This window comes from Littorina saxatilis, linkage group LG13 (assembly GCF_037325665.1).
Source record: "Littorina saxatilis isolate snail1 linkage group LG13, US_GU_Lsax_2.0, whole genome shotgun sequence".
NCBI classification, from domain to species: Eukaryota; Metazoa; Mollusca; class Gastropoda; order Littorinimorpha; family Littorinidae; genus Littorina; species Littorina saxatilis.
The window spans coordinates 41,984,624-41,990,196 of NC_090257.1; the positions used below are offsets into that span (position 1 = coordinate 41,984,624).

At 39.7% G+C, this 5,573-nt stretch overlaps 1 long non-coding RNA gene across 1 annotated transcript; it reads right to left on the reverse strand.

Moving 5' to 3' along the window:
* Window positions 1–1,769: 1,769 nt before the first annotated feature.
* LOC138945785 (uncharacterized) lies at window positions 1,770–4,862 on the reverse strand. Its single transcript, XR_011449116.1, has 4 exons — window positions 4,689–4,862; window positions 4,283–4,357; window positions 3,897–3,980; window positions 1,770–3,459 (listed from the first exon to the last, which is right to left on the reverse strand). It is a non-coding gene; the product is annotated as an uncharacterized lncRNA (long non-coding RNA).
* Window positions 4,863–5,573: the final 711 nt, after the last annotated feature.

Below are 5,573 nucleotides of genomic sequence, written 5' to 3' on the forward strand. Positions count from 1 at the left end.
GTGTGTAAATAGTATTGTTGACACGTTTTTATACAGTAGCCTTATGTGGTTCTTGTGCCTAGGCTGTGTATTGGATTGTCATCGTATGCCTGCATCATTAGTTGTCAGTAATTATTACACGTGCTGATTGTTCTCTTTGCCTGCGCGCGTATAGTATGTTGGTTATGATTGGTCATAGTATGTTTGTTTATGTTTGGTCGTTATCTTTGCCTGTGCGTGTATTGTATGGTTGGTCGTTTTCTTTGCCTGTGCATGTATAGTTTGTTGGTTATGTTTGGTCGGTTTCTTTGCCTGTGCGTGTATAGTATGCTTGGTCGATGTATGTATTGTAAAGCGCTAGGAGTAGACATTTTTCTAGAATAGCGCTATAAAAGTTTGCATTATTATTATTATTATTATTATTATAATTCTGTTTTGATATAGTCTATATGCTTGATGTCTTCTGTTGTTTTTAAATTCATTGTCACTTCTAAATTGCATGCTTTATTGCAGAACGCTTGTTCTTTCTGCCTTTCAACTGCCTTTCACCGGAGCTCAGAGAGCTTGTCGACCTATTCTCCACCAAATCGTTCAACTTCAAACGTCTATCAACTGCCATTAATAGCTATCATCCAGCTATTTGTATGGACAGTTAGACTTATTTCTCTAGAAATTTAGTTTTACTAAGGGTTTATTGTTCTGCTTTTTTTCAGACATTCCGTCCCGCACCAGAATTGCCAGAGGTTGTTGCAACTACAACTTTGAAGAACTGTGTCGTGATGTACAGCAGCTTCCCGAGTCATGGTGCCTCGCGAAGAACGAGGGGAACCAGGTGGTTAAGGTTGTTGTGCTGGAGCCTGGAGGCCAGCTTGGTTAAGGTTTGACTTTGAGTCAGCATTTTCAGTGATTTTTCTACGCAGCCGATGGTGTTTGGATTTAAAGTGTAAAGGAAAAAGTCCCTCCTGAAGCAGCGTGCTGCAGTTTAGACTGGCTTGGCGACAGTGTTGAAGTGAGTGACAAGTAACATTTTCAGTAAATCGCTTTGTGTTACAATTAATCAACACCAATTCTGAGCCAAGAGAATGATTTTTTTTTTTTTTCCATTTGGAATGTTGTGTTTTATAGGTTAGGTGTGGAAAATTGGATTTGACTGTAAAGCTCTTTAGCAGAGAATGTAAATAAACTTGACCAAGAAATTATTGCAACAAATTTCAAACTCCCAAATTAAAGCATTGATTAATTCTCGTTAATTAATTAAATTAAATGTCACAAGAATTTATGCTTTAATTTGGGTGCAACATGTTGAAACTTTGTTTGAGAATGTATCTACTTCATTGATTAAATATATGCATGTGTATGAATAGGAATCTTTCTTGTGTCAAATTGTGCGAATTGAGACTGAGTGAGATAGTGAATGTTGGTACATTACAGGGCCGGACTAAGCAAAGAGGAGGGGGGGGGGGGGGGGTTGCCAGTGGTGGTCCAGGGGGATGTTCCTCTGCCCCTTGTGGGGGTCAGGGGAAGGGTAGGTCATATTCTGAGATAGGAAAATGGTCGCTCCTTGCATGAAACGGCATAAAATAAACAATAATACATTTTTTTTAAATAAGTGAGGTACATGTTTAGGTTGGGGAGGGGGGGTTGCATAACCCCCCCCCCCCCCCCGTAGCCCTAGTCCGGCCCTGCATTAATTGTCACTGTATGGTGTGTGTCACTGTGACCAAAGATACATATGCTCTATTTGAGTTCATACAACTTCCAATTCCATTCAAACGTTAACAAAGTGTTGCTTTCTTTCTTTCTTTCTTTATTTGGTGTTTAACGTTGTTTTCAACCATTCAAGGTTATAACAAAGTGTTGCTGGTATGCGACTGAACATGTTCTATTAGGAAAGCAAAGCAAATTCCGGTGTACATAGTGGTCAACATAAAAACAATCAGACGCATCGATGCAAGACATTTATCAAGTGGCTGACAATTGATTTTGAAATGAAAACTGTTTGCAAAATATATCGCTGTCAAAATTATATTTTGAACAAGTACATAAAGGAATTAGGTTTGAACCATAGCAAAATGAATATGTTTAAATTTTTCATGTTGCAGACTTAAATTTACATGGACTCATGAAAATACAGAACAGGCACTGAACAAGCCATGTGATACAATACTGAACCAAATAGGAAGAGAAGTACATTTTAACGACAGCAGATTTTAACACAAAAAATCGACACCTAAGACAACAATCAAGAAGTTCAAATTCAATGTACATGCACTTGATCAGATGGGATAGTTTGTACTGCATGAAGAAAGATCATACACAACACACTACAGAGATCCTTCCTGATTGTTCTCAACATTGTATGTTTTCAGCTTTTTCCTCAAACTCCTTTCTTTCCATGTGCATTTCATTTTGTCCAACATTGCATGTTTTCAGCTTTTTCCTCAGTCTTTTCTTTCCATGTACATTTCATTTTGTCCATCATTGTCTTCAGTTTGTGGTGGAGTCTTATTTAAAAAAAAAACAGAACATTTTGCAAAGTGTCTTCTTGAACAGCTTGTGAAAGATCAAATGAATACAAAGTGTCATAAAAACACACCGGAACAGCATCACTGTTCCTGCATGGTTCAATAAAGTCATCTGCTTTTGCCTGTGTGTTGATGCACAGGTTTCCCAGAAAATATGTTCCATGGACATCAAATCACCAAAGGGAAGTAAAGTAATCGCTCTTTATGCATACGACATGTGTAATAGATTAAGCGAGAGTTGTACGGAACCTTTTCTCCTGGCACGAGAGGATGAAAGTCGCTTGTATATTTCAATGCTTGTTATTCTCTCAGGTGCCAGGAGAAAAGGTTTTGTACAACTCTCGCTTACTCTATTACACGGTCATGTCGTATGAATAAAGAGCAATTACTTCCCTTTGGTTATTTGATATCATCAACGCTTTGCCTCATTCTGTTTAAGATTTCTGCTTTGTGTTGCATGGACAGACACATCTGCAATACATTGGGCTTGACAAAGGTCAGTTTGCCCTTGTTCAGCATGCTTGTCATGTCAGGGGTGTTTTCACTCTTTTCACTGTAGGATTCAGGTGCGCAAGTCAGGGCTTCCAAACACTGCAATTTCTCATCTCTGTACGCACTCTTTTGGAGACACCAAACTCTCTGTTTTAGCTTTTTGGCAACACATCCTCCAACATACTTTGCATTGTCCTCTTCATCCTCTTTGATTTCTAATGCACTTACTGGTTCCCTAGTTTTTCTTCATAGGCCTTTAATTAAGACACCAACAGTATAAACATGTTCAAGGCAATCCAGGCTGAAACTGCAGGGGATACTGTCAACTCAGTAATGCCTGAATGCTGGGTTGAAAAAGCAGAGTAGTACCTGGCCCACGCCTTCTCCTTGGCAGCATTCCCAACCTTGCCTCAGGGAACTAGGCAGTCATGAAGAAGCAGAAGTTTCTCTTCCAGATCTGCACCTAAAACACAGAAAATAAAATATTATAAATAAAACAACACACAAATATAGCAGAAATCAACCCAAGAGTGAAACTGAAGATGTAGATGCATGCACACAATCAAAACCAACAACACACGACAACAACCCAAAACTACACTTTACATGAATGGATGTGAACATATTAAATTTTTTATTCCATTTGTCGTTATAGAACGTGTTGACAAACCACTTTCATGAATCCTTATCATGTCTTTCAACTATGACATGTGCTATCAATGATCCTAAAAAACACATGAAATATTGTAGTGGCAGGCATGTACCTAAAATATTTGTAAACAGTAGCCTCTCTGTGCAACGAAGCAGTATTTTTGCTCGAAAACTATGAATGAAAGTGATCTTTCAGGTACTGGGACTTTGCAAGCTGATTTTTTTATATCGCCTTACTCAAAAACTTACTTTTCAATTACTGAATTGGTCGACAAGCCCTCTGAGCTCCGGCGAAAGGCAGTTGTCATTCTTGGTAGATCATGCACAAGCGTTCTGCAATAAAGCATGCAATTTAGAAGTGACAATGAATTTAAAAACAACAGAAGACATCAAGCATATATCAAAACAGAATTATGCTGGAGGGGAAAGAAAACAAATATATTGCACTGATCTTTTTGATGTGTTGATCTGACTTCAGTTCCTGCACCATTTTTAACTTCCATGCATGATGTACATTCAAATCAATCAATGGTTCAGTTATAATATATCACTTATCGGTTATTTCTTGAATATCTGTTGTTCCAGTTCTAAATTTTCATAGTCTTTTACATAGATCTGTCAATATTTTTACTTACTTTTGGCAATTCTTGGAGTTTCTTTTGTGGTGATGCTGTCATCTTTTCAGCGATTGAGATGTCGGTACTTTCCCCCTGAAAAAACAACAACCATGGAATAGAAAGGGTATCTATAAATCTACAGCCGAATTTCTATCATTCAGAAATTGTTCTGTTGCAAATTTGTCGGTTCGCTGAGCTAAAATAGTGGCCGATGTGAACGAGAATTCTGCAGAAAAACGATCTGCTGATCAGCTTGAGTGCACAGCTTCGGATTTACCAGTGTGTCAGATGCTCTCGCGTTTCAAGTGTTAAAAACAAAAATAATGACGTGCCGTCCACAATCAATCTTTATTGTTGATTCACATGACTCATTTCAATCATCAGCAATGATCTTTTTGTATTGCTTTGTTTGCTTTTCACATACCTCAGCCACAAACTCCACCTCCCCTTCGAAATTCTCCTTCTTCTCCATGTGTTGAAAGACTGCACCGGAAGTAAAGTTACTGTCAAAACCTCTCGCAGCCGCAGACGGGAGTTCGAAACAGAGCCAGCGTTGGCGCGCGCGCAGAGTTGGCGATCCTGTCAAGGGATATCTATGGTCTGAGACTTTTGCTGTGACCCTGCGATCTCAGTATCATAGTCGCGCGCATGCGTGCACTCGCCTGGGTTGTTCGGACACCGTGTAGAGAGTCTGCATAAAATTAGTAGACTCGGCAAAATAAATCCCTTGCCGAACGAAGGTTTCAACGTCAGTGCCGCTACCGACTGAGCTATCTGCCCGCCCCAACTTGTCAAGCGTCTTGAGACTGCTTCCGGTTTGCGGAAGCTGGTCGCAGTCAATCGTTTATTCACTGACGCACGCAGCAGTAGCTCCTACGCATGACGATTTCCTACTGTACAAGCGTCATTCACCGCACGTCATCTAACTTGTAATCACCGGCAGCTGTAGCACAACAACAACAACAACAACAACAATAACAGCAGCAGCAGCGACGACAACAACAACAACAACAACAACAACAACAATAGCAACAGAAGAAGCAGCAGCGACGTCGACAACAACATCAACAAAACAACAGCAGCAGCAGCAGCAGCTGCAGCAGCAGCAGCAACAACAACAACAACAACAACAACAAATACAACAACTGCAATCCACCAAAGCCCCCACCACAACCACCACAACCACCACCACAAAGAAGCAGATCAAGAAGCAATTTATTTTCTGTCTGTAGGCTTGCCTCACTTTGATAAAACGATATTGCACAAAGATCAAACATCAGAATAAAAATTGTGTATCGTAATTAAATAT